Source organism: Spermophilus citellus (genome assembly GCF_964194105.1).
Source record: "Spermophilus citellus genome assembly, chromosome: 4".
NCBI lineage: Eukaryota > Metazoa > Chordata > Mammalia > Rodentia > Sciuridae > Spermophilus > Spermophilus citellus.
Window position 1 is genome coordinate 199,597,805 of NC_138185.1, and position 14,052 is coordinate 199,611,856.

Below are 14,052 nucleotides of genomic sequence, written 5' to 3' on the forward strand. Positions count from 1 at the left end.
TCAGACACTTTGAATTATTAGTTTATAATTTCATTGGCTTGATATCACCCTTGGCTTATTCTCCCCACCCCAAAATACCACTATAAAAGACTATCCACCCACATCAAGTTTATACTCTTGAGATATTTATACAGTTGTATATTTCTGCTGTCTTGGTTCAGCCAAGTTATAAGGTTTTCATTTATATTCTTTCATCAGTCAGCCCGTCTAGTCTCTTGATCATTCCTGCAGGTCTTCTGTGAACTCTCTCCAGCTGGTCCCCAGCACTCTGGTAATGAGGTGCCTCCAACTGACTGCAGCCTTCCAGGAACAGCTGCGTTAGAACAAGATGAGCTCACCCTCCTCAGTTCCATGACATAATACTCCTGAGTAGGCAATCCCCCAAATCACAGCAAGTGAGTATGCTGCCATATTAGACTGAAACCCCATTCCATGCCTCACAGATTTGGGTATCAGCAAATGCCAGAATGTGCTAGAAGTCAGAGAATAAATGTCATATGTTCCTGAAGCATCTATTACACCAGAGGATAAAAAGAGAATGGAGGAAAAAAGTATATTCGTGTTAAAATAAACACACAAAATAGAATGCAAATATTCATGGCTTTCTAAAGATAAAACATAGATATGCTCAAAATACTCATAGATATTTTGTACTTAAGCCAAAAGGTTCTTGGTTGCTCTGCCAAGTTGTAAAGCCCCCAAGGGGTTATACACCTACTACCCTGTACCACAAGAGGTGCCTGAGTCAAAAAATCTGAAACACTTAACTTCTGGTCTACTGCCCATTGGCACCTATCCCATACACTTTTTTTTTTTTTTTTTTACTTTTTTCTTTAAATAGACAGAATGCCTTTATTTTTTATTTGTTATATGGTTCTGAGGATCAAACCCAGTACCTCACACATACTAGGCAAGCACTCCACCACTAAGCCATGCCCCAGCCTGCCATACACTTACATTTTAAATGAGATTACTATTACTATGCTATGTTTCCCCATCTCTAGATATCTACATTTATTTTCTCTTTGACTAAAATAATTTGCCAAATCTATATGATTTCACCTTGTAATTTACTGACAACTATTTTTAGGTTCTGCATCATTTATTCTTAATTGATTTCACATTTCTTGAGCATATGCTGTATGCCAGGCTATATGCTAAAAGCTAAGTACAAGGATAAATGAGACAGTACATTCTTAACCTGTGCACCTGGTTCAACATGGGAGACAGATAACACAATGTGGCAAATGCCACCAAAGAGTATGAATAAACAAAACGTGGAGGGCAGGGAAAGAAGAGGTAACTTAGAGTTGAGATGTCTTCATAATAGGGTAAGTAAAGCAGATTTCTTAAAAATGAATAAGCATTTGCAAAAGCAGGAAGAAAAAATGGCTAATATCCTAGGCATAGGCAGAATACCAAAGTAAAAAAAAAAAAAAAAAAAAAAAGGGAGGTGGTGAAAAGCTCAGCATTATGAACCAGGGTGAATAATTCTAAGTCCAGTTCTACATTGGTGGTTAAGAGAATAAATTTTACTGAGTCACCCTGAACAAGTTACTTCCCTCCTCTTCACTGAGTGGCACTGAGAAAGGAAAGGATTCCAGCTGCTCTTGAGTAGCAAGACTTAAAGGAAATAAAGGGAAGACTGGTTGAGAATTCAAACTCCAGACCCAGGTGACTTGGTTTTACAGGAGTGCCCTGGGGGATATTGCTCTATGCTGAGTTGCCAGGTTACCATGGTGGTTTGTGTCAGGCCACAGCAGCTTAACCCATAGTAAATGAGGAAGATGGCTTGAGTTTTACCCAAGGGACTATCCAGCTTTCCAGAGATCTCATGTGAAAACCTAGCAACAATCTAAAATACTGAACTTTCAGGGTTTCTCTCAAGTATGACAATGATAATAACTCACATTTACCAAGAACATACTCTGGAGCTAGGGTTGTAGCTCAATAATACAGTGCTTGCCTAGCATGGGTGAGGCCCTGGGTTCCATTCTCAGCACCAAATAAAAACAAATAAATAAAGGCTAAATTCTTTAAAAAGAAAGAAAGAACATACGGTGTGCCAGGTACTGTATAAAGTGCATTATTTATATTATCTCCTTTAACCTCACATCAACAATATGAGATAAGCATATTATTATCCATTGAGAATAATCTACAAGATTAGAAAACAGAGGCACAGAGAACTAAAATAACTTGCCAATAAAGTCATCCAGTTGATAATTGAAAGAGCCAGGCAATCTAATTCCAGAACCTATACTCTTTTTTTTTTTTTTTTAGAGAGAGAGAGAGAGAGAGAATTTTAATATTTATATTTTAGTTATTGGCGGACACAACATCTTTGTTTGTATGTGGTGCTGAGGATCGAACGCAGGCCGCACGCATGCCAGGCGAGAGTGCTACCGCTTGAGCCACATCCCCAGCCCCAGAACCTATACTCTTAACCAGTAATACTGATGTATCAAAAAGAGTCCCTGGGGTTGTGGCTCAGCAGTAGAGGTAGAGCACTCACCTAGCATGTGCAAGGCCCTGGGTTTGAGCCCAGCACCACATAAAAATAAGTAAAGGTATTGTGTCCAACGACAACTAATAAAATAAATATTAAAAAAAAAAAAAAAGTCCCAAGGGTTGGGGTTGTGGCTCAGTGGTAGAGCGCTTGCCTGGCATGTGTGAGACACTGGGTTTGATCCTCAGCACCATATAAAAATAAATAAATAAAATAAAGGTACTGTGTCCATCTATAACTAAAGACAGACACACACACACACACACACACACACACACACACACACACTCCACCAAGAAGGGCAGGGAAGTATATTCAGGATAGGAAGAATGAGAGCTCAGAAATATTTAATTTGAAAACAAAAAAATATGACTTTTAGACATTAAGCAACAAGAAAACATAAAAGAGATTTTTTTTTTAAACCAAGGGAGAAAGAGGATCACACATCATAAAAGATGTAAAGTTTTTGTTCTTAGAAGCAACAAAATCAATGATTTGTCAGGTCAAAAAGATCAACAAGCCAGGCACAGTGATGTGCATATTTAATCCCACTGTCTCCAAGGGTTGAGGCAGGAGGACCACAAGTTCAAGACTAGCCTCAGCAACTTAGAGAGACCCTGAACAACTTAGGGAGACCTCATTACAAAATAAAAAATAAAAAGGACTGGGGTTGTAGCTCAGTAGTAAAGTTCCTCTGGATTCACTTCCCACTACAAAAAAAAAAAAAAAAAGAAAAGAAAATGACAACCAAGAACAAAAAGCTAAGGACAAATGCAAACTTTCTACCAGGGGGAAACAGGAACAATGGTGGAGGAGAATAGGAAGGAAGAGAAAAATATGGGGAGAAATATGAGTATAGAAGTTTGAAGTGTTTATGGGATATTTAGGTAAATACACCCACAAGACAAATTCAAACAATCATCTGAAGGTACCAACATCCTGAATACACAGGGAATGGAAAAGACCACCATGTAAATAGGCATACCTAGAAAAAGACTGTGGGGAACCACTTCAAATGCACGCACCTTTAAGTCCTGATGCACCGTGGGGATCTGAAAGATCACTGTAGTCTGGTGTGTTAATGCCATGACTCGTGACAGATAACCAGGCTGGGGCAGGAGTAGGTGGCACCCAGAGGGGTTGAGCTACACTCACCTGTTCCTTTGAAATCCTACCCCTTGCCTCATTTGAATGGCTTATCCCCAATAAAAGGGTTCAGCACTTGCTCTTCTCTCTCTCTCTTTCCAGGAACCCCTAAGGTCATCACAGGACCCAAAGAAAAAGGCATTTCTGTCTCTGTGTGATTACTTTGAGCAGACCAGTTCACCTGGAGTGACTTTGAGTGTTTAGGAACAAAAGACTAATTATAGAAACCCTCAGGGATAAACCTTACTGAGGGAGGAAGAAAGGAAAAGAAAGAGAAGATAGCAAGCTGTAATATGTGTGAAGTAATATCTTATTGTGGTTTAGTTTGCATTTCCCTGAAGGCTAACAACAACACTGAACATATGCTGTGTCCTGCACTCATAATCCCAGCTACTCAGGAGGTCTGAGCAACAAACATGGACAACAAAGTGAGACACTTGTTTAAAAAGGAGGCGGAGATGGGGCTGGAGATGTGGCTCAAGCGGTAGCGCGCTCGCCTGGCATGCGTGTGGCCCAGGTCCGATCCTCAGCACCACATACCAACGAAGATGTTGTGTCCGCCGAGAACTAAAAAAATAAAATATTAAAAAAAAAATTCTCTCTCTCTCTCCTCTCTCACTCTCTCTTTAAAAAAAAAAAAAAGGAGGAGGAGGAATCATCAGAGAAAAGAAGTTATAAAAGTGGTTTACTAGAGACCAAAGGAAGTAATTACTACTAGAAATTAGTGTGCAACAGTGTTCAGACCCAGAAAAGTTTTATGCTAGAGGTGAAGAACTCAAAAATCAGCACCTGAATTATTTTCCTGAATTATTTAGAACTCTCACTTTCTGCCCTAGTTAATTCTTCAAATAATATTTATACCCAATCCCCATCACTAATAATATTAATGAAAAATTAATCTAATTTTGATAACTAGAAAGCTCTTTGCAACTCAATTCAGTGATGCTTATTATATCTAAATCACCTTAGTGCCTATGATACATTGAAATCTAATCTGAATTCATTCTCTAATCCTGCATAAATCCTTGGCAGAATAATCTCATCAAAATTTTTTTAAAATCTGCTTTATTGAGATATAGCTTTTATACAGTCAAAGCCACCAATTTAAAATGCACAATTAGTTCTGTTTTGTTTGCAATGCTGGAGGCTGAACTCAAGCCCTTGAGCATGTTAGTCAAATGCTCTTCCTCTGAGCTACACCTCCAGCCCAAAGTGTATTAACTAGTTCTAACAACTGTATAACATTATAATATAAAATGCAATGATGACAGAACATTTTGTCATCCCCAAAAGTTTCCTTGTGCTCCTCTGCAGTCAGTTCCCCACCCTCAACCCAACCACTAATCTAGCACTATAGTTTTACCTTTTCCAGAATGCCATATAAATGACATCATTTATAAAAGTCTTCCATGTCACATTTTTCTGAAGTGTAACAGTTTTTAGATTTATACGTGTTGTTACATGAACAGTAGAACAGTAGTCTGTTCTTTATTGCTGGGTTGAAGTCCACTAAAATGACACACTGCAATTTGTTTATCCATTCACCAGATGAAGGACATTTTGGTTATATCCAGTTTAGGCTATTATGGATAAATATAGATATTCAAAAATAAATCTTTTTTTAAACTTTTTTTTATTTTTTAGTTTTAGGTGGACACAATATCTTTATTTTTTTATGTGGTGCTGAGGATTGAACCCAGTGCCTCTTGCATGCCAGGCGAGTGCGCTACCACTTGAGCCACATCCCAAGCCCTCAAAAATAAATCTTTTATGGACACGTTTTCACTTTTCTTGGTAAATTCCTGGGAGTGGGATTGTTGGTTCATATGGTTAGAATAGTTTTGGCTGCCCCCCAAAATCCCTGCCAAATTGTATTTTAAAGTAGCTGTACTACTTTGTATTTCCACTGGCAAAGAATGAGAGCTCCAGTTGCTCTACATCCACCAACACTACTGATCTTAATTTTATCTATTGTAATATGTGTGAAGTAATATCTTATTGTGATTTTAGTTTATATTTCCCTGAAGGCTAACAACAACATTGAGCATCTTTTTTTCAGTTGCTTATTGATTATTTGTAAAACTTCTTTGGTGAAGTATTTGCTCAAATCTTTTTTTTGCAGGGGGTTACTGGAGATTGAACTCAGGGGCACTCGACCACTGAGCCATATCCCCAGCCCTGTTTTGTATTTTATTTAGAGACAGGGTCTCACTGAGTTGCTTAGTGCCTGGTTGTTGCTGAGGCTGGTTTTGAACTCATGATCCTCCTGACTCAGCCTAGGATTATTGGCATGTGCCAATAATCCAGTTCAAAGTTCAAAGTCAGTCTCAGCAACTTAGCTCTTAGCAATTCAGCAAGACCCTATCTCTAATAAAATATTATATATTTTATAACAACCAATATTATATATATATATATATATAATATTGGTTGTTATAAAATATTTTTTTTAAAGGGCTGGGGATGTAGCTCAGTGGTTGAGCACTCCTGGGTACAATCCCTAGGATCAAAAAAAAAAAAAGAAAAAAAAAAATCTCTGCCCAGCTCAAAGTCACAAAGACATTTTCATTTTCTTCCAAAGTTCATCTAAAAGTTTCACAAGGAAAAAAAAAAAACCTCATCAAATTTTAACAAAATTTCTTAACTCCTGCATTCCATTTATCTCATAGTTATTCAATTTTATTATTTATTTGCTTGTTTCAAATCAACTTCCCACCTTACCAAGCACCATTAAAGTTATAGTCTATTTCTAAATTTGAAATGATTTTTATCTTTTTAACAGATATCCCCTCTTTTCAACTTGGTAAGTGACTTACCTAAATTTAGCCAAGGTTTCAGTCCTTTGCTTTTCCTCAAATGGACCAAAACCTCTGCAGCCTGATGCTGGTTCTAAAAACAACAAAATTCCACAACCCAGAGTAAGCTCACTGGGGTTCAGCCAAGGGTGATCAACTACAACCCTTCTGGAGTTAAGATGCTGCTTTTCTAAGATCATTCTCACCATTATTAAGGCACTCTCACATGTGAGGGGGCTGGAAAAAGCTGTCCCAGAAGAGTTAAATTAAAATTAAGGCTATAAGGTTAAGATGAGCATACTAAAGTAATTCTACAGCCATTAATTCATTTTTTTTTCTTGCACCATTCTCTTCAAACAAGCCAGAGTTCCTCAGACTCAAAATGAAATTTATAGTATATACAAAAGCACAGCTTATGCCCTCTAGAATGGAGTCTGCCAATCCTACTCAGTACAATTTAGAGTAGGAAAAAGGGATTCAAAGCTAATATAAAACTTGGAGATCAAGAAATGACAATTTACCAATGTTCATTCTATAACCTTGTGGGACATCTGGGGGAAAAAATAGAAAATTGGCTCATTTACATCCCTATCACATACCTTACCCTAAGTCCAGAAAACATTAGCTTCTAGAATTACTGACCCATAGAGTCCTAGTTGGAATTCTATATGTCAGGGATTAAAGTTGTTTTTGTTTTTCTCATTGCTTCATTCAAACAAATGAACCTAAAAGTGTTACTCTTTAATCAAAGCAAATGTTATGGTAACAGAGGTACTTAACATATAATAACCAGAATAGCAAATGGTCTTCTAAACTAAGAATAAATTTCTTAGTTATTTTGAAAGTCATTTTATAAGAATTTTGGCTTAATTTTTTAGAAATATTTTAATAATACTCTGCATTATAAGATGGTTCTGGTCTCTGCTTTTTTTCAGGCTTAAACCACTGGCTAATTGATATTTTTCATCACAGACTGTGGATGTAACTAAGTGGTATTGTCCTTGCCTAGCACACATGATGCTGTGGGTTAAACCCTCAGCACCCAAAGGGGGAAAAAAAAGATTTTTCATCACTATTAAGTCATCTTCACTAAAGAGAATCACAGAAGCTCTGCATGTGACATAGATACTCATTTTTTTTTTTTTAAAGAGAGAGAGAGAGAGAGGGAGAGAGAGAGAGAATTTCAATATTTATTTTTCAGTTTTCGGCAGACACAACATCTTTGTTGGTATGTGGTGCTGAGGATCGAACCCAGGCCGCACGCATGCCAGGTGAGCGCGCTACCGCTTGAGCCACATCTCCAGCCCCCTAGATACTCATTTGTACAGAGGTGAAATTTCAAGCAGGAAAAGTGGTGTTCAGTCACAATGAAGTATCCAGAAAGAACTCCCCAAGTACAGTGTTTTCTAAAGTACAGAATGATACTATCAGATTGTTTTAAATGAAATTCCTATAAATACATTTAAAATAAAAAGGTTTTTATGATTTCCTTTTCTATATGGTGATGCCAGTTTTTCATGCACGTTAGTTAGAAATTAAAAAGAATATTAAGGAAATCACATTTCAGCTGACAAATGGTGTGGCAAAAATCATGATAATGGTGGGCAAAGGACAGAAGTTTGGGAAACACTTGCCCTAGAAAACATTCTGGAAAACAACTTAAAACCCCAAACTCATACATGAACTTTAGAGAGATCCATTGGCAAGATCCTATAGCTTCACATTTTCACAAACTGGCTTTTTTTGTTTTGTTTTCTTTTCTTTTTTCTTTTTTTTTGTTTTGTTTTCTTTTCTTTTTTCTTTTTGTTTTGTTTTGTTTTGTTTTGTTTTGTTTTTGGTATTGAGGACTGAACTCAGAGGTGTTTTACTACTGAGCTACATTTCTAATCCTTTTTATTTTGACACAGGGGCTTGCTAAATTCCTGAGGCTGGCCTTGAACTTGCGATTTCCTTCCTTGGCTTTCCAAATTGCTAGGATCACATGAGTGAACTACCATGCCCAGCTAACTGATTAATTCAAATTTCATTCTGCTTTTTCTAATTGATGCTTACTGTATTCTCAGTTGACTGGATTCAAGGCTGGAGTCACATTCAGCTCAGAAAGATGAAGGGTTTCCAACTATTTCGGAGATGACAATGTAGTATCTAAATCAACAAATTAACAGATAAATTAACAGATTTATTCTTGTTCAGGTGTCTTTTAAAAAGGAAAATTATTAGCTTCAATTTACTACTTCCTCCTATTCTGATTCTTTTTCTGCATACAAAATGGACTCTATTATGATGATCCACACAATTAAGACAGGCCCCCATGTTACCAACCCATGGCAGCTTTTATGCTTTGGTGACCCTGGGCCACTGAATCTTGGCTATAACAGGAAGATTTTAAAACTAATTCTCTGAGCCTGACAAGCTGTCTCCCTCAATAAGTCTAAGAAGTTGTTATTTCATTAGCTGTGCATGAAGTGGCAGGCAAGTGGCCAGATCCGTAGTCCAGCGGGATAGAAATAGAATTGTTGCACATATACTTAAAAGCTAACAATAATTTCTGCCTCTATTATGATCCATTACTTTCAATTCTACTCTTATTTAAAGGGGAAACAAATTATTTCTACAATTTAAAGGAAGAACAATTTTTTTTTTGATGGTGTTATGGATCAAATCTAGGGCATCACACAAGCTAGGCAAGTTGTCTACCATTGATCTTGCTAGGCAAGCACTCTACCCCCAGTCCAAAAGGAGTAACAATCTTAAATGAGTATTTAATATTTCTTTAAGATTCCAAGGAGAAAAACTCAACTAGTCACAAAAATGGCCACATAGTATGACTCAATGTAAAGAAGAAACTCAACACTTATTAATTCAAAACAAAATTTCTGTTGACCTAATAATCAATGTTACCAAATAAGGACTTAATTTCTTCAAATGGATATTAAGAACCTACCACATGCCAAGCAATAAGCTGTACCAAAATGAGTAAGACAGTCCCCAACTCCTTAAAAACATACAGATTAGCAAAGAAAACAGACAAATTAATCACTAGTTATAACTCCATGTAGTAAAATCTATGAGGCGAGCACTAGGTGATGTTCGAGCCTAGAATGGGCACCTTCATCAGGATTAGCTCATAGCTTCTCAAGTACCTTCACATCACCTTCCTAGGAGCAAAGCCAACTCTTCACTAAGTTACCAGTGGTTTGGGAATCAAGGAATGGTACTATTTAGTATTATTTATTTTCATGATCAATGACTTTTACTCTTCATCAATGATCAGAGGGGATTACTGGACCACATATATAGCACAGAAAAAGCACTCATCGGGAAACTCAACCTGTTTGTAAAAATTATACATGGTCCAATTGCAATGTGGTATTCTGGACTGGGTTATGGGACAGAACATGAGTGGAAAACTTCTAAAAGAACATGAGTGGAAAAACTTGTAAAATCCAAATAAAGTCTGTAGTTCCACTAATAATCCTGTTAATTTCTTAGCTGTTTAACATCTGTACCATGGTTGTGTAAGAAGTTAACATTAGGAGAAGCTGGGCAAAGGTATACAGAAACACTCTGAACTTTCTTTGAAACTTTTCTATAAACTTAAAATGGTTCCACAATTTATTATTTTTTTGTTTTTACTTAAATATGGTTTCTTACATAACATCCTTACTTCTCCTTGAGATCATGCCTCTTAATCACTGCCTCAACTCAAATATGCTAGGCAAAATATTTTTTTAAAAAATCTTTTTCAACTCCTTCCTGTAAACCATTTGCACAGCCAGGCTGGGTTTCCTTCTTCACCAAGACATAAAAAGCTAGATCACACTTGGAAGGTTTTAGATGCTTTCTCTTCCTAATAGCTTGAATATATATCAGGGGGTATATATTCTTGGATTTGAACTGCCCAAAGAGGACAGACCAGACTCCACTAATGTCATAAAATCGAATCTGTCATATGGCATGTTGACTGTAATAATAACAGTACTGACCTGGACCACTTCCAGAAAGATGAACAGGTGAAATAATTTCTCTATAATAATTCAATTCACAAATCTCTATTTAATGACCTGCCATAGTTTAACTGTTCACAAGCCTTTCTCCAATATAGGATTAAGGTCTTAAAATGGAACTAGCACATTGCCTAGGGCAAAATGGGTCCTCAATAAATGCTTTGTGAAAGAAGACACAATAGTAATCTACCTTTGAGATCCTTTTATAAACCAATTAAATATCCAGACCTAGTAGAGCATGTTGTATACCATGCTACCACATTTAGGAGGCAGTCAAGTTACCTGAAAAACAATTAATAGCAACTAATGTTTGTTCGGAAAAAAAAAAAAAAAGTCATGAGTCATAAAGATCAATGTAAAAATTTTAACTAAAAGTGTCATAAAGATCAATGTAAGGAGGTTGGGGATATAGCTCAGTGGTAGAGTGCTTGCCTCTCATGCACAAAGCCCTGGGTTCAATCCCCAGCACCACCAAAAAAAAAAAAAAAAAATCAATGTAAAAATGTTAACTAAAAGTAGAGAGATATCTCGAAATTAATTTTGTTTCCCTTGAGGGCCACAAACGTGAATCCACCTATAACTTTCTAATAATGAGAGGACACTGAATCCTAACCACTAGACTACCAAGGATCACCAACTTTCCAACACTATTAATACAAAACTTTAAGGAATCTTTGATTACCCATAATACTTTATAAAGAATTTGTTATCAACTCAAATTGGTAAATTAGTCCAATTAGTGCATGGGGGAAGTCCAAGCCAAATTATATGTTCACAATGTGGGTCCAATGCTTTGATTCTTTTTCTTCAAAACTGAAGAAAAATACAAAACAACCCTCTTGACTGCTAAGAATTACAATAATTTCTCTTCCTTACAAGTATGTACCTGAAAGCCATTCCCTCCTGCTTCCATCCAACACAACCAACACCACCTCTTCTCTTCCCGTTCCTATCCAAGAATGTTAGAGAGTATCCAAGTAGTTTAATCTCAGGCTATAAGAATCTCAGATTTCAACAAAATTACAATGCAGCAAAAACATACCTATGTAGGCATGTTCTCATCCCCCATGGTATTCCCACACTACTTTAGCTCCCTATCAAATATTAATAAGGAAATAAGAAAATTCTCAGAACAAAAATTGCAAACCACTTTAAAAAAAATTTTTATATGAGTTCCAAATATCAGGGGACCTAATACCAAGGAAGTGTTTTCCATCAGTGCCTGAATTTAAATGCAAATTACTATTCAATCATATGCAATTGTTCCTCTGAATGAAATATGTACGCTGCAAAAACAAAAAATGTTTAGAGACTGATTAGTAAATTACCAAATCAGTCTCTAAATGTTTTGCTTAGTTTCTGCAGTGCCAGAGATTGAACCAGGATCTCTGAGCTGCAGCCCAACACTGAGCTACAAGCCAGCACTGAGATACATCCCAGCACTCTGAACTGACTTAAAAAATAACTGGCAATGTTTACTTTAAAAGCTTACTGCCCAGGGGCTGGGGATGTGGCTCAAACGGTAGCGCGCTCACCTGGCATGTGCGGGGCGCTGGGTTCGATCCTCAGCACCACATAAAAATAAAGATGTTGTGTCCACCGAAAAAAAAAAAACACTAAAAAATAAATTAATTAAAAAAAAAAAGCTTACTGCCTAATCACCAAGAGGTTCTAATGTATCAAAAAAAAAAAAAAAAAAAGTGGTTGCTATTAGCTCTACCCATGACTGACAGCTTGGCACAGACAAGCTGTTTTGAAAAAATTAAGACCGTCTAGTGACTTCAAATGGAATAAAGCAAAAGGTACATACAGAATCTGTAGATATTCTAATAATAAAACTACTTCAACATCAGAAGTTCAGAGCCTACAAATACGCAAACCAAAGCAATCTAAATCATTCATGCTTAAAGGAGAAAAGAGAAGCAGGACAAACAGTAGGTCTACATTCAAATCAACACGAGAAACTGCCCTGCAACTGAGCTTCTCAAGACCTGAAAAACTGATGAGAAAAAGGTTTTGAGGCTTATCAACATATTCCAAGTTCCAAAATAGTGAAACTATATATTAAAATAAACCCTGCATAAAATTCTAATTCTACCACAGTTGGAAGAATTGTGTTGGAACAACACGGAATAGAAAACACTTGGTAAATTTACTTTGTGGTAGTTATTTTTCTAGGTACTTCATATTATAAATGAGGATAATAAGTCCTGATAACATCTCTGTAAGGCAGGTACTGTTATGATTATCTCAATTTTTCATATGAAGAGAGACAGACACAGATTAACTTGTCCAATGTCATGCAGCTAGTAAGAGGCATAAATTTAAAAAAAAAAAAAAAACCCATCAGTCAGATTCCAAGTTCCTATTAGCCAATATATTGTCTTATAATAAGGGTTATACAATGGTCACTTTTTTCTTTAACCTGAAAACATTTGGGGCTCTCAAATGTTTGTATCATCTGAAATGTATCAAGCAATAAGAAAAGCACAGGTGGGGCTGAGAGTATTAGCTCTGTGAGAATGCATTGCTTACCAAACACAATCCTCTGGGTTGGACACCTAGCACCATTTGGAAAAAAAAAAAAAAAAAATGCAAAGGAAAGCAAAGCATAGGTTTTGGGATCGAATAGACCCCTAAATAAAACCTACGCCTCAGCTTCCCCATACCTAAAATGAATGTACTCAAGTTATTGTGAAGGTCAAAAAATAAGTAACATAAAGCATCAAGCGATAAGTACAGCACATATACAGTACACAATATAGGGGTTCTTAGTATGAAGTTTCCAAACACTTCAATGGTCCAGGGATACACTTCATAGTACATGAGTCTTTTAAATTGTAAGGGTGCTGCGCATTTGAGCTCATTTTTGAAAGAACTGTGCCTAGCTTTCCACAAATTTTCACGGGGTATGAATGAGCTCCAAAAGACAAAGACCCACAAGCGTACATAACAGATACTTGCGGGGTACGCTACCTTTCCCTTCTTGTTCTCACAAATTCTCCCTTTTCCCTCAAGGAAGGCATGCCAAGCCATCACAATAAATACCAGTTTTTTCCCACCATATTCTTAGCTTAAGGAATAATAATATATACAAGTTTACGTCCCAGTTTTCCAGAGAGAGCCTAAAGAAGGCCCTCAAGCGCTTCTTCACCACTCTTTGCCTGGACGAATAAACTGTTTATTCGAGAAGAAAGGTCCTTGTAAGGTGCACAAAGCACCTTGCGGGCCAGGAAACCCGACTAGAAACCGCAGCCTCAGGATTGGAGAACGGAGACCTGATGCCCCAGCGCTGGGCTATAAGGACAGGTGTTTCCTCAAACTACTGGGCAACCCAGGATTCCGACTCGCAACACTTGTCCTCTTTCTGGGAACTTTGGTGCAGACAGGTTTGCTGGGATCTGCTTCGGGCAGGATGAGTGGAGAGAAACGTTACCCGAGCTACAGTTGCAGCTAAGTTTCAGCTGAGGTGTCCTGGGAAGCGGCAGCAGGATTCAACCGAAGACAGACCTCCGAGGAATCCGACAAGAGCCCCCAAGGCTGGTCTCTGCCGGAGCTAAGAGCCGGCTTGGGGTTTTTCCGTTTCTCAAAGCGG

At 37.3% G+C, this 14,052-nt stretch overlaps 1 protein-coding gene across 7 annotated transcripts in view; it reads right to left on the reverse strand.

The window, feature by feature from the left end:
- Nucleotides 1-14,041, reverse strand: part of AREL1 (apoptosis resistant E3 ubiquitin protein ligase 1) — a 48,827-nt gene extending 34,786 nt beyond the window's left edge. For 4 of the 7 annotated variants that reach the window (XM_081293144.1, XM_081293143.1, XM_081293142.1 and 1 more), the window contains exons 1-2: nt 13,894-14,041; nt 8,503-8,595 (exon numbers count right to left, since the gene is read on the reverse strand). The gene's annotated coding sequence lies outside the window, so the exon portion shown is untranslated. Of the gene's footprint in view, nt 1-6,471; nt 6,545-8,502; nt 8,596-13,893 lie in introns of all 7 variants that reach the window. The other 3 variants (XM_081293145.1, XM_081293141.1, XM_081293140.1) reach the window with 2 other exon arrangements.
- Nucleotides 14,042-14,052: the final 11 nt, after the last annotated feature.